We start from the raw sequence: 16,164 nt of genomic DNA, 5'->3' as shown, positions 1-16,164 counted from the left end.
CAGCAAGTGTCGGATGATGGGATCAATAGTCCCATCAGCTGACGCCAGTGACCGAAGGTAAGCTTTATACCTCTGATCACAGACAGCTAAGCGCTCATGCTATCTTTTTACAGCATGGGAACCGTGGCTCTCTGACTGGTGGGAATGATTTCACCGTGATCAAAAGCTGTGTTTGCCGCGGTGTCATGCACATGACAGCATGGCAAACACTGGATGTTCGGGCCTGCCATTCAAGTGAATGAGGTACGGGTTCGGGTATGGCTCTGGCACCCAAATCCAAACTTTTTGTAACTGTTCGGCCGAACCCGCCGGACCCGAACATCAAGGTTTCCACCCATCTCTAGTGGCTAGTATCTTATGCTTGGAATGCAGCGCTTGCAAGCTCTTTGATATTTACTCTATATTGCGCTAATGTATGAGTTGTCTTTCTAATCTAAAACCTTATGATTCAGGGCACTTTGTGAAGAATAAGTGGGTTTTGCATTGCATTTTAGGCAGTCCGTCTGGAGTGGATGGTCTAGAGAGGTGACAGTAAGGTGAGTATAAGGATTTTTTTACCTCTTGAGATTCCCTTATCGTTTGTAGGCTGCTATTTTGCAGAATTTGCACAAAAATAAATTCCAAAACAAAAGCATTTTGGAGAATGTGGATTTTTAAAAAAATATTTTAATAAGATTAATTCCAGTTAAAGATATTTGTTCATGTATATATAGTTAATAATAATCTTTATTTTTATATAGCATGTCTTTGGAATGTGGGCGGAAACCGGAGTACCTGGAGGAAACCCAAGCAAACACGGGGAGAACATACAAACTCCTTGCAGATGTTGTCCTTGGTGGGATTCAAACCCAGGACTCCAGCGCTGCAATGCTATCCACTGAGCGACCATGCTGCCCCAGTAGTTTCATATAAACAGTCATGGCCGAAAGTGTTGGTACCCTTGAAATTGTTCCAGAAAATGAAGTTTTTCTCCATTGCTCTCATTCTCAATTGCAAATGTTTTGTTATAGACATCTTTATTTCCTATGTGTGTATTGGAACAACACAAAAAAACAGAGAAAGAAATACAAATCGGACATAATTTCACACAAAATGCTAAAAATTGACCAGAAAAAATTGTTGGTACCCGCAACTTTGATTACACACCCTTTGGAAAAAAATGACTGCAATCAATCACCTCCTATAACCATCAACAACCTTCTTTTACACCTCTTAGCTGGAATCTTGGACCACTCATCTTTGACAAACTGCTCCAGGTCTATTATATTTGAGGAATGCCTTCTCCCATCTCTCCACAGGTATTCAATTGGATTTAGATCCAGACTCATTGCTGACAGCTTCAGAACTCTCCAGCACTTAAAGGGGCTTTACACATAGCGATATCGCTAGCAATATCGCTAAAGCGTCACGATTTTGTGACGTTATAGCGATATTGCTTGCGATATCGCTATGTGTGAAACTTACCTCCGACCGGCTCCCCCGCTGGCTAACGCTGATCGCGCAAGATCATCGACGTCCATTTCTCGTCAGCGCCAGCAGGAAGCGGCCGTGGACACGGGCGGGAGGACGTCTTCATCGCCGCGTCTGACAGGTAAGTAACGACCGTTGCTGCGTCGCTACATCGCTGTGAGATCTGCCTGTTTGGCAGCTCACTAGCGACCATTTAGCGATGCACCAGCGATCCTGACCAGGTCGTGTTGTAGTTGGGATCACTGGTGCATCGATAAATGTAAAGGGGGCTTTAGTTTCTATCCATTTTTGGGTGCTTCTTGAAGTATGCTTGAGGTCATTGTCCTGCTGGAAGACCCATGACCTATAATGCAAACTCAGCTTTCTGACACTGTGCAATACATTAGAATGCAAAATCCTTTGCTAATCTTCAGATTTCATGATGCCTTGCACACAATAAAGGCACCCAGAGCCAGAGGCACCAAAGCAAGCCTAAAACATATTTGAACCCCCACCATATTTGATTGTATGTACTGTGTTCTTTCCTTTGTAGGCCTCATTCAATTTTCAGTAAACAATAGAATGATGTGCTTTATCAAAAAGCTTTATCTTGGGTTCGGCTCTCCGTAAGATGCTTTCCAAGAAGTATTTTGGCTTACATGCATGCATTTTGACAAACTGCAGTCTATCTATTTTATGTCTCTCTGTCAGCAGTAGGGTCTTTCTGGGTCTCCTGTCACAGCATTTCATTTCATTGAAATGTTGATGGACAGTTTGCGCTGACACTGATACACCATGAGCCTGAAGAATAGCTTGAATTCTTGAACGTCGTTGCTTAACCACCATTTGGACTATCCTGCGTTGCATCCTTTCATTAATTTCCCTCTGCCATTCATGTCTAGGGAGAGTAGCTACAGTGCCAAGTGTTGTAAGCTTCTTGATTGTGTTGTGCATCATGGACAAAGGAACATCAAGTTCTCTGGAGATGAACTTATAACCTTGAGATTATTGATATTTTAAAGCAATTTTGGTTCTCAAGTCCTCAGACATTTCTCTTCTCTTTCTGTTCTCCATGCTCAGTGTGGCACACACAGACAAACAATGCAGATTGAGTCAACTGCTCCCCTTTTATATGGTTTCAGGAGTGCTTTTCAAATTGCTCCCATCTGATACTTGCCGCAGGTAAGTTTGAACGAGCATCACATGCTTGAAACTAAGTTGTTGACCCACAATTTTGGAAAGGTGACAACAATTTTGTCCATTTCTTTTTTTGGGCTTGTGTGAAATGATGTTCAATTTTCCCGTTTATTTATATGATTTTTGTGTGGTTCTAAAATGTACAAAGGAAATAAACATGTGTATAACAGAATATACAGTATGTAATTGCAATAATTTTCTGGGTGAAATGCTTAATTTTCGCAAACAATTTCAACGGTGACAACACTTTCGTCCATGTCTCTCTATGTATAAAGCATGCAAGATGCAATGGGAAAGCAAATCTATCAAGCTCATCACAGATGTATGCTTTGTAGCAAACCATCTGTAGGTTGTTTATAATGTACAATACAGATCTTGAAAAAAACTTCATCTATAATCCTTTTCAAACAGCGATTGTCTTAGCAAACCAAATGCCGCCTTCCATAAACATACTCCAAAACCATATATACTGATCTAGTTTTGCAATAAATAGCCCGTCATGGCTAGCAGATATATTTAGTCCCATAGTTTACCGCTTAGTGATATGTCTTTCCATTACTTATGCAATACTGACCTTTATTTTTAATCAAATCTATTTGGTAAAAGGCTTAATATTACCCCGCAGCACACAATAAGTACTCTATTATACATAAATATCTAGACAGCTTGTGGCCTAGTCCTCCAGCTATAGGAATTTAAAATTAGGCACTAAGTATTGGTATGATGGAAAATAATGTCACTTGGGATAAGCTGTTTGCTTTTGGGTTTGTATAATCTCAATGCAGAATAAAATGCAGATCCAAAGCTTGTTAGTAATGGTCACTGTGTGAACAGTTCATTCCAAATTAACACAATTACAGGTACTTTATCTGCCTATCTTATTCTGTACCCTTAATAAAAAGAGAAAAATCCAAGTCACAGTAACATTTATTTTGGTGTAAATTATAATACATAACAATATATAGAAATAATAAAGCTGCAATTCATCAATGCACAACAGGCTCCTAGCATGCATCAGAAAATTGATTTTATGAAATTAAAATTTTTTTTACTCGTACACTGAATGGATTTTTTAATTATAGATGAATGTATAGTATTGAGTTGAGTCATGAGACATGGGAGCTATACCATAATCATCTACTTGTTGCTGCTTTGTAGGACTAGCAAAAGCCAGAGTCAGACCTGGTCCGTGGCACAGCATGGCTTTTTCTCACTGGGAAACATCTGTTTGATATCTGCCACTTCTCCCCCTTAGGGTATGTGCACACGCTGCGGTTTTGCTGCGGTTTTGGCCCTGCAGAACTGCAGCATTTCCGCAGACATGGTACTTTACCATGTTAGCCTATGGGTTTTAAAAACCGCAGTGCTCACGCTGCGGTTTTTTACCTGCGGAAAAGCTGCGTTTTTTTTTCCGCAGCATGTCAATTGTTTCTGCGGATTCTGCTGCGGTTTGCCACCTATTCCATTGTCCAGGTGTCAAACCGCAGGGCAAAACCGCAGGCCAAACCGCAGCAAAACCGCAGGTCACTTTACCTGCGGTTTTACCTGCGGTTCCGCAGGAAAAAACCCGCAGGTGAATCTGCAGTGTGTGCACATACCCTTAAATTTAAAGGGAGTTTCCACTTTCAGCAAATTTGTCCTCAAACGCTGACAGGCTTGAAGAATAAAAAATCCAGCTTGTACTCATCACCATCCTTCTGTAAGAGTGTGAACTGTCATGTCATTAGGGGAGCATTAGGACCCTGTTGCTTTTGCATGTCTGAGTTGAGAGAAAAAGCCCAGGAAACTGTGTGTGCTGGGGGGTGGGGGTTTAGTGTCTGCTGTATAGGATGCTGAGGGGTGGTGCTGCTAGATTCAGAGAGACTGCCATGTGAGACGCAGTGTTAGACAGCTGATAAGAAGCAAGGAGTCTGTACTCTGTAAAGACTGTTTGCTGCCAGCCTGTTTGTGAGGATGTTAACCCCTTCCTCTTGTGAACCTGTGGTTCTGCTGTGGAACAAGGGTGGGGAGGTTGACCTGACAGGGACACTCAGATCGATGAAAAAGGGTGTCATAATGAGAGTGACCATTAGAGGGCAGTGAGGAGCTTGCAAAGGGTGGTTATGTAACTGTCAAGAGAGTGTTACATAACTGCCAGAGGTCAAGGTCACTCTCATTGGTCAGAGGTGCTTGTCAGGTAACAGTGGGTGGGGCTACCTGGGCTGAGAGTATAAATCCTGAGGTAAGCTTCTAGAAGCTTGAGTCAGTCTGGGGAGCTCACAAGGAAGGAGGGTCTGTTGTACTGGGGAGAGTCCTCAGAGAGTTTGGACAGTGGTGATGGTCAAGGGGGGTGACCCTAAATGACGTTGCTCACAGACAGAGACGGCCTGTGAGTGCCTAGTATTTGGTGGACTTTGTCGGGTGAAACGCCGTGGTGGATTGGCCTAGGGCAGCCACGGTGGGAAGAGCCATGAAGTACACCACGACAGTGACAATCAATAAGTGAAGGTACTCGGGCCTGTGTACAAGAGAGAACAGTGTGATACTCCTGTTCTGCATTGTGCTGGTCGTCACAAGGGCGGCTAATAAAAGCAGAACCTGTTGAATACTACTCTTGTCTCTGTCTCGTGCCTGCCGACGTCAAGAAGTGGGTCACCCCCTATTCCTGTGAGTACAGCACACCTTCCCCGCCTATCAGCATCAGCAGCACCATCACATAATCGCCTCTTCTCCCTCAGCCCATCCTCGCCGCCACCCCTACACAAGTACATAGCATTTTTGAGAGCTGTGTGACTGTGGAGTCCCTGCTGCACTGAGCTTGAGGAGAGATGTTATCCTGTACCATCCATATTGAGAGGGATCCAGACAAGCGCCGTTGAAGTGCAATCTTGGACTGTCCCCGAGGCTACAGAACTGTATGTCCCCGGTGTGTGGGCTCGGCATCTACCGGAAATACGCAGATCCTTGTCTTTTTTTAAGTTTTTGGCACCGAAGATATTTGGGACTGGCTGCAGCCAATGCAAAGCATAGGCCTGTGTGAGGATCTACCACTGATTAACGGTACTGTAGCAATAGATACCCAGGTATCGCCAGATTCAGTGTAAGAACATCTGTTATATTGATTTCTATTCTTATGGTAGGCTTTGTTAAGTTTATACTCAGTGTGGCATTCCAGGGATTCCCATAAGACCACTACATCTGATTTACACCTGTTTTTCATATAGTACCTTGTTTGACCTTTTGTTAGGTAAATTTCTTTTAAATCCTCAGTGTAATACACTTAAAGCAGAAACTTTTGGATTAGCACATTGATTTCTGCCCTGGTTGGAATGAGTGTAAATAATATGGGAATCTCAGGCTGTTTCATACGATATTGAATTTCACTTCAACTCCTATTTCAGTAAAGGAACTACTTTTTATTTCTGTATCTGACTCGGTTTGTGAATGACTAGATCTTATTTGGACTTCTGGTGATTACCCTTCCACTCCACTGCTACTGCTCCGGTTTCTGTGTTTTGTCTGCAGCAGTGAAGTTCTCAGTGCGCATCACCTCTTCAGCTAATCACTTAGTTTAGCTGCTCTGCCACAGAAGATAGCGAGCGCTGCTGAGCTCAGTAATTGGCTGCAGTAGTGATGACATCTTATCTGAAGCCAAAACAAAGGGTTTAACTTTCCTGAAAGTGAAAAATCACTTTAAAGGGGTTGTCCGATCGAAATTGTTGTCTGTTCACTCTATGTGACTGCAGACTTATGAATCCACCAGTGCACTCATTGTGCTCTGTGTGGATTCGAAGGGTATGTATGAGTTATACATACTCCAGACCAGAGGCGGTCTAGTGGGCGTGGCCTTACTCTATACACTTGTGTTGAGCGAGGCCGCATCCCATCTAGTGATATAGCTGTCCAGTGTACGTGGTAGACTACATGGAGCAGCCCCGATTCATACAAATGTATGAAAGTGAGGCCACACCCACTGAATGGGCTCTTGATGGGAGTATAACACCTACTTTTTCTCCGGTTGGCTCAGAAACCGGCGAATCCCCACAGTGCACAGTGTGTGCGATGGGGGATTCATTAGTCTCTAAACTGGGGGGATTCAGAAGTCTTTAGACAAAAAGACTGACTGCACAGTTATCAATTTGAACCTGACGCCCCCTTAAGTAAATAAATGGAACATATCAGGTGATTCATGCTGTGCAGCATAAACTGGGAACAGGCTCCCTTACTGTAGGCAGGTATGTTTTATTATGAAATGCTATGCAGTAAAGTGTTCTCCTAGTTTACGGAGTCATTGTTATGTGTTTGGGTTTCTGATGGCTACTCCCAGCCCAATTGGCAAAATTGTCAAATGCCTTCCTTTACAGGATTTCCAAACGTGTTGGTCTAAATGTTAAGAACTCTACTTGCTAGACATTTTTTTCCACATATGTATTAACTTGAATATTAATGTAGGCTCCTGAGTGACTCTATGACCAAGTGATAAAAAAAGTACTGTAAATTATGTTTTTCCAGACAGTAACATTTCTTGTATTTGCAGATAGTCAATATACAGTCTCATGCCCGCTGAGAGTCTACTACATTTTTACTTTCTGTGCTTGATTGTACACTGTGAAATCCCATTTGCAGGTTGTACAGAGCTGTCAGATAAAAAGAATGGGCATGTAACACATTGATTATAACCTGAATGTGGGGGATCAAACTTTATGTATTGTAATTCATGGTGGAAAGGTGTAGAACATAAAAAGAAATAAAAGAAAAGACTGGAAAATTGAATAAAGGGAAATGAAGCGTTCGGAACATAAGCAAACTAAAAAAATACCGAATTTGAATAGATTTTTATTATGACTTTTCTGAAATTATTTTATTTGTAATATTATATTCCTAAATTTTTTTACACTCAAAAAGGCATATACATGCTAGCTACTGTGCGTGCAATCATAACATTGACAGTGATAGGAAGTATGCTGGTAAAGGACCCAGAAAATGGTGTAAGCTACATACCACTATACAGTGTTAGCCAGAAGATAGGAAAAACTTTGGACAGTAAAGCATCAAACACATGTAGGCAAGAGTGTGTCTGAATGTACCTTCAAACAATCTGGAAGCCCAAATCCCTAATGATGAAGACCAAAAAGTTCTCCAGTATTCATGAAAAATTAGGCAAAATTGTATAGGGGTTCCTTGATATCTAACATGCCTAATTTCTTATATACAAATTCATGGACTTCAAGAGGAAATATCCCCAATGAAAGCAAGGAGAAATCATTAAAGGGCATCTGTCAGTAGTGATGGGCAAACCTCTGGATGTTCCGGTTTAGCGGGTTGAAACCCGACTCCATACACATGAATGGGGATCCCGAACATCCAGTTTTTCCTCTGATCGGCAATTAGATCATTAGCACCGGTCAGAGAGCCGCAGCTCCCATGATGTCACATGACAGCATGAACCTGCAGCTGTGACTGGAGGTGAAAAATTTACCTCCAGGCACAGGTGTCAGCTGATGTGACTACTACTCCCATCAGTCTACACCTGCTGCCACTAATAACAGCAAGAGCAGGTGCCACTGATGAGCGTATTCATCAGCATTCATCTGCGCATTAAATAAATGGATTAAAAAATGACATGGGTATTGAGAGCGCATGCACAATTAACAGCTGGCTCTTGCCACTTGCCAACTTGCCACAAATATTAACCTCAAAATCAAAAGATCACAGTTATACTCACCTAACGTCCATTTCATAGAAGCCCTTGTCACCTGTAAAAAACAGAAAATTATGACAACCATTATACTTACTTTACGCCTAATCCACCAATGCTAATGTCTCCTCTAAAAATACTAAAATGATAAAATTAACTTTAAAATTAACTTTGCTCATAGGAAAACCCTTTAAAGCATAGATTGCCTGACACATCAACATTTGTGTGTGTTTCATTGCCACAATTAACCAATGATTCCTCACTCTGAACTGGACCACATTTCTAATCTCCCCAAGGTAGAGAATCCCATAGGTAAAGGTAATTATTTAGATGATAAATGCAACCTGTATGTGTACCAATATTTCACATCAAAACACTATCTTTTTGGACCAATGTAAGTTCCAAATATATCTGTTCATTGGCCATACAAGGACAAATTATATATAATATATAAATGGACTTATATCAACAAGTAACATAAAACATGCTAGCCAAGCCAAACACACTTACACTTCTTTTCAGTTCCAGTAGTTGGAAGCTATAGGTAAGCCCTAGTTTTATATCTTCACTCTCTTGTTGGTTTGAGGTGCCCAGACACCTTCGATATTGGTCAGCCTTTTCAGCTTTCAGTGGCTTCTCTGTCAAGAAAACAAAAAGACTGAGCTTAATTAAGATTGAATTTTTTTGTACTTTCAGCATTTACAGGAGTGCCTTATTTTAGAAAAGCCTGGCTGACTGTATATCATGTAATAACTCCTTAAAGAGAGTGATTGATGTCCACCACACTGCCACATGTTGTAATAGTAGTGGAGTAAGTCTTGCACATGCACACAGGGTTCTTTCTTTTGGATTCCTTCTCAGCAGGATGGAAAGGTGTGTGAATGAAGCTTGTGAATATACATCCAACTTCACTGTCAATGTCAAGAGAAAAGAAATCAATACTACTTTGCGGGGTATAGTGGATGACATCTATTATGCCCCTGTGGGTGTAATTGCAGCATATGCACCCAAACTGGTCTGGGATAAGCTTCCAATTGGAAAACTGCAAGAAGGTTAGTGGCATAAGAATTGCAACCATGTTAAAAAAATATTTTTCTCCAGAAATATTTAACTGCTTGACACAAAGCAGTTATTGTGGAAAGGATGTTAGTGTTTAAGGATGGACAATCCTTGAAACAAGTTGCCTTTAAAGACTGAGACAAATTATAAGGTAAATTATTTTCTTTAAGACACTGTGTAAGCCAATTCGCAAATACAGTGTCTTCAATAAAATGCCACATGAGATTGCGGTATGCACACGCTCTGACTCCAGCGCTATTTTATTGAAGCAATATATTACAACATCAGCATAGCAGTGTGCACGTGTCAGCCATAGGGATAATGTCAATGGCCAATGCGTGTGTTGACATTGTATTAGAATTCTTCAATAACTTGGTCCCGGAGTCACAAAATGCGCATCCCGCGATATGCGGCGCCATTTTGTTGAAGAAGTGTGTTGAGCTGAATGGGGAGGAAAACAAGGATTTTCACAAAGTATTAGGGGTACTGCTGAGAAGAGTTTCAACAGTCATCCTTCACTCTGCAGCATCAATAGAAACTGTGCGAGGATCATGTCGGTACTGCTAAAGTCTTTGCTAAAAGTATGTTTCAAGTGTGACAAAAGTCAGTAAATTGTCACAGTAACCCACCAATGCATTCAACAATTTTCCACCTCTGTTCAAATGTACATCAATCTCATTGCTACCAGTGAGATTGTGTTACATCAAGCATGTTGCCTTTATAACTGTACATACACTATCAATGAATGATGAACTACCAAGGGCCAGGATATCCTATATTTTATTTGAAGTGTCACATTGTTTCCATAACATGAAGCCACAATGGACTTGTCTGCAAAATGTCTAAAGGTCCCTTCTCACATAGCGAGATCGCTAGCGAGATCGTTAATGTGTCACCGATTTTGTGATGCAATAGCGATCTCGCCTGCGATCTCGCTACATGTGATACGCAGCGGCGTCCAGCCCCCCTGCTGGATATCACTGATCATGCAGGAATCTCCTGGGCCATTTTTTCATCATTGGCATCCCGCTGGCCAGCATGCATCGCTGTGTTTGATCGCTGGATCGTTGCTGCATCGCTGAAGAGATCTGCCTGTTTGGCAGCTTACTAGCGATCATTTAGCGACGCACCAGCGATCCCTACCAGGTCGTATTGTTGTCGGGATCGCTGGTGCATCGCTAAGTTAAACGGGATCCTAAGACAGTTGGAGATCACTTGTAGCAAGTCATATAGTGGACTGCAGTCTTGTTGCAAGTAAAGTCACATCCTACCATAGTAGATCATAGGACAATTAACAATATGCATTTACATGCAAGTAATAGGTTGCTTCAGTAGTATCGTTGTAAGAGCAATATAAGATAAAAATGTCATTAACTAGAAGCTACTAGATCCCTAATAGCTCATTTTACTGCAGTTGGAAATAAACTAATGATGTGCACTTCTCTGCTACCTTATCTGCCGCTTGTGCCTCTGGTCTTTAATTAAGGTATGCAAGTAATAGCACTGTGTACCTTACTAGTGAAATAGTAAAGTAGAAATTAAATACAGAGCCTGGCACTTCTCAAGAGTGTAATTAATTTGACAAAGTAATAATTTGAGCAACATAGTGACATAGTTAGCAAGGCCAAAAAAAGACATTTGTCCATCCAGTAGAGAATCGTCTTCTATGTGGGTGGAAAAACCTTCTCTCCTCCAGGCACAGAGATGCCCCCTTGTGACCGTCACCTTCATTGGTATAAACAGATTATCGGAGAGATATTTATATTGTCCCATTATATATTTATACAGTGCCTTGCGAAACTATTCGGCCCCTGGTACTTTTCAACCTTTTCTCACATATCATGCTTCAAACATAAAGATACCATATGTAAATTTTTGGTGAAGAATCAACAACAAGTGGGATACAATTGTGAAGTTGAACAAAATTTATTAGTTATTTTAAATTTTGTGGAAAGTCAAAAACTGAAAAGTGGGGTGTGCAATATTATTCGGCCCCTTTAACGCAATACTTTGTTGTGCCACCTTTTGCTGCGATTACAGCTTCAGGTCACTTAGGGTATGTCTCTATCAGTTTTGTACATCGAGAGACTCAAATTCTTGCCCATTCTTCCTTGGCAAACAGCTCGAGCTCAGTGAGGTTTGATGGAGATCGTTTGTGAACAGCAGTTTTCAGCTCTTTCCACAGATTCTCGATTGGATTCAGGTCTGGACTTTCACTTGGCCATTCTAACACCTGGATATGTTTATTTGTGAACCATTCCATTGTAGATTTTGCTTTATGTTTGGGATCATTGTTCCAAAGTGTTTCCCCATCTGTATAAGTGAGGGTTTCTCAGGGGACAAAAATTGATGCAGTATATAAGACCCATGATGCTGGCACAAGGATAAAGACATCTTTATGGTTTATGAAAGGTAGAAAGCTTCCTCCATTATAATATTACCCGTGATTAGAGATGGATGAACACAAATAGTAAAATTCGAGGTCTGTTACAAATAACTATTGTAAGGGCATGGACCCTGAACAAGAACTTTTCCAGAAAGTCCATGTTACTGTTTGGGTTTGGCATCCCGAACATTGGGTGTTTCCCATGCTGTCATCTGTATGAAAGCGCGCAAAAACACCAGAGGCTCTGATTGGCGGTTAGATTAAAACCGCTGGTCAGAGCTGCATGAGCCAGTCACTGAGGCGTTAGCTGATGATAGAGTACTACTTCCATCAGCCTAGGCCTGCTGTGACCGATAACCCATTCATCTGTTAGGGGTTCAGTTGGTTTTCTGGTAAAGAACAAAAGTTTTTTAAACTGTTCGACCGAACCCGCCAGACTCGAACATCCAGGGGTTCACCCATCACTACCTGTGATACATTTGCAAGGAGCCAATCATTCAAATGGTAGCCTATCAAAAGCTAACTCCCAGGTCTAAAATATTACTAGATGGGAATTAATTCAGATGGGCTTTAATTTTCATGTGGAATGCACCAAATTCCACTTCAATAAGTGACATATAACCTACCAATCAAGAAGTCAAATGAAGATATTGACAGTGCAGTTTACTCTTTACATGTTTCAAAGTATTACAACTTCTTCAGGATAACTACAGAGATTATATACACCAGCAAATAACAGTCTTAAATATTTAGAAATTTTCACCATTTTTAAATTTTCAAAGTATTTAACACTGTTATTCGCTGCTGTACACAATCCTTGTGCTCCTGAAGAAGAAGTTGTATTACTTTGAAACGCGTAGAATATAAGCCAAATTGTCAATGTCTTCATCTGACTCTGACTCCTTTATCGGATGACCACAGCACTGCAGATCAGATACTATTTCCCTACTTCTACCATTATCACATTGGATCTATAAAGCTGAAGGGCTGCAGCAGCTGGAAACATATGGCATTTCAGATTTATTTTACACAGCCATAACAGGTGAGTAGAACCACCTCTGATTAACGCACTAATCTGGATTACAACCTATTGCGCTTTATTTTGTTCCCCAGCCATTTCCTAACATATAGCTTAGCAAATTATTTTTGTAAAATGCGTTAGAATGAAATGCAGTAGTATGAATGACAACATTGGTTTTCCATTAAATACAACAGGGCATTTTGCAGGAATATTTTTTTGTGAATTGTGATGCAAAAATTGAAAATCTGCACAAAAAAACTTATTGTGAAGATATTCTAACCTACTTATTTATATGCATATAGCATGCATGGATTAATGTATTATTATTTGGTGGGATTAGGTTTGATAACTGCCAATCAATTGGCAACTAAGTTTAATGTCTGTAATCACAATAAGAAAACCCCAACAGCCTGAATAATCCATATATTATTCAACTCAGCGAAACTATACTTTATTCTCCCATTATGTGATTCTTCCTTCTTATAAAAATGTTTCCAAAATTTTATATGAAGCGCGTTAATAATCTTATTTCGCATTAAATATAAATAAAGAATATTAATATTTCAGAAGCCATGCATAAAACTGTTAAAAAAAGATAACCACCTTCAGGTCTTCAAGGTAAACTATGCTAATATGATGACCTGCTGCCAAAATAAATCCTACATTTTTTATTTCTCAAGCTTAAAGCTAGACTTCTAGTTACACAGATCCGATAAATAGAGAGAATCTAGAGCAGTACAGAAGAAATAGATTCAGTAGATGTACTATGCGACCATTACAGTGATGCACAGGAGCTAATGGTATATATTCAATTGCAGGATGTCTTTCATTACATGCATCAGCTAAATTACTAGTTTACTTTATATCAGACTGGGAAACTAAAATAATTGAACAAGAGAATGGGAAAGCACTGAAATCCCATACACCATTATTACATCAGTTCTTCTATGAGCAGAATTGAGCCACATCAGTAGGATGGAGAATGCCACTTTACATGAACAAAAAAGGAATATTGATTCTCCAAAAGTCAGCCTGAACATAATCTAGACTGTAGTTGTAATTTGCATTTTAACTCAATTTTTTGCTAGCTTTTTTTTAAAAAAGCACTCCTCCTCCCGTCAACATTTTTCTCCTCTTAATATATAGTAGTCATCATATTATATGGCACTGTGTACTTACAATTGCTCATTTTGCCATTCTACCCATAATTATTCTCTTTTCCTCTAGCTCTGTGATTAAAAACAGACTAGCTGAATCCTTGTAAACTCAATGTAAAGGTCCCTGGAAGGAGGTAGGTGGAGAACAGTTGGGTCAGGAAGTGTAGAAGTGGATGACTCATGCAGGGAAAAGAGACTTTCTGTTTCTAAAAAGAGCAGAGAAAAGAGAAAAATTAGCTGGGTTGAAAGGAAAAATGAGCAATCGTAAGTACACAGTGCTACATAATATGATGACTTCAATATATTAAAAGAATAAATACTTTGATGGGAGGCTTCTTTAACTTAAAGATAAAACTGGCTGCAAATAAGAGGGGATAGAAGCAAAGGATCATAGTTTAGCTCCAAGAGCAAGCTATGTATTTAAAGAGGTTTTCCCCTCTCAGAAAACTTTTTGGTCTAAAAGTTGCCATAGTAACTAAAAAAAACAGGTTGAGTATTACTCACTCTTTCCAGCCTCAGCATCTGCTGTCTAGCTTTATCAACGGGACACCAGCAATGCAGCCAATCGCTGAGCTCAGCAGCTCTGTTGGTATAGACAGCTCAAGTTGCTGAGCTCACTGATTGACTGCAGCACTGTCAACATGGCATCAGCGCTGCAGACAAACCACAGAAACTGGGATCTTGGTGAAGGCTCAGTGCTAGATCCAGGGGGCATGTAGCACTATGCAAGACACCCATAGACTTGTAATGAGTTGTGACCTCTGGTTTGCTCCTTGAAACATTGAAGCAGCTGGCAGGTCCCAAACTGTCAGAGACAGACGATAGCGGTGTTGATAGCAGATGAAGAGACCGTAAGTTGAGTATAAGGCCAGGAGCAGGGAACTTAGATTTTAAGCACCATTCCAGAGATAAAATGTAAAAAAAATTCTGGAGATGTGCTTTAATGTCTCTCTTCCTATGTATACACATGGGAGAGTTCTGTCAATCATCTGGAGCAGGGTGGGGGAAAGCAAGGTGTGGCCACACTGAACTAGTCCTGTCTCCGGTAGTTTTATTGCAATGTAAGTCAAACAACTTTAAAACAACTATTTTATCTAGAAATGTCAATTTTGTTTGGTGTGGTCTAGTCTTGTGGATAGCCATATGACAGGACAATTATTTCTTCCAATCATATCACTATTATAATATAGAAATATGCTAATTATTAGATTTCATATAAGATACTGTATTTAGTTGCAGATACTTTTTCTTTTTTTGGAAACGTATGAAAATGCTATGTTAAACTCTACGTAGTATTAAACGCAACAATCTGACCTGATGATAAGGGAAGAAGATTGAAAAATAAATTACATCCAGGACTTTGTCAGTTCAGCTAAATTGTAGTTTGTTCAATTGCTTTTTAGTTTATACTTTAGTAAAGAAATGTACCATACTTTTCCTTTTCTGTACTTGGTGGAGAACGAAGCAGAGAGATGGTAACAGGTGATATGTTGTGCCATCCTGAAATTCTAAGGTCTCCAGCTCAGTGTTTTGTTGTGATAGCTCACATATTAGTGTAGGACCAATCCATCCAGTGTATTCAGAATGCCACTTATACTTGTGTGCCTTGCCTTGTTCTTTGTGACAGTAGTAAGCTAGAGGAGAGGAGCAGTAATAGAAAAGGATATCCTACTCTATGGAACAGCAAAACATATTAGATTTCTTGGTGTTTTCATCACAAACTATCAGGAAACATTTTCTCAAGTGGATTGGAGATTACTTGGAGGAGAAATCATTAAAACAGAATCCTCAGCTCAGGAATCTTCAAAGTAGCAAGTGCCACAAAGGAAAAAAACTTTACTTTCAGACTGTTCTCTGGGGAAACCTGTTCAACCATTGTGTGCCATTGACATGTAAACAAATGTTTCTAATTTTCGTCTTTGCTAAGATTTTTTAATACTCAATAACCCTAAAGTACAAGTACTAGACATAGAAACATAGAAAAGCTGCTAATATTGACAGATTGCATCAATGTTTTCTGAGAACTGGAATTATTTCAGATATTACATTTACTAAGATCCTCTGAAAGAAACTCTGTCTTTGTCAATTGGAGCTCGATATTGAGCTGCGCAAAAGATCATTTCATCCAATGAAAGAGTATTCAGTCCATTCTTTGGGGGATCACCAACCTGTTTACACAGAAAGACTATGGTGCAATAAGTATTCTTAAGAATGATCA

General features: G+C 40.1%; 1 protein-coding gene across 1 annotated transcript in view; it reads left to right on the top strand.

The window, feature by feature from the left end:
- The window catches only part of GRIN2D (glutamate ionotropic receptor NMDA type subunit 2D), a 699,139-nt gene that overhangs the window by 440,129 nt on the left and 242,846 nt on the right, over positions 1 to 16,164 (top strand). The window lies entirely within an intron of this gene.

Source organism: Dendrobates tinctorius, unplaced genomic scaffold, assembly GCF_039654945.1.
Source record: "Dendrobates tinctorius isolate UK_male_01 unplaced genomic scaffold, ASM3965494v1 ptg000028l, whole genome shotgun sequence".
Taxonomy (NCBI): Eukaryota; Metazoa; Chordata; class Amphibia; order Anura; family Dendrobatidae; genus Dendrobates; species Dendrobates tinctorius.
The sequence above is the reverse complement of the archived record's forward strand: the minus strand, read 5'-3'. Positions and strand labels throughout refer to the sequence as shown.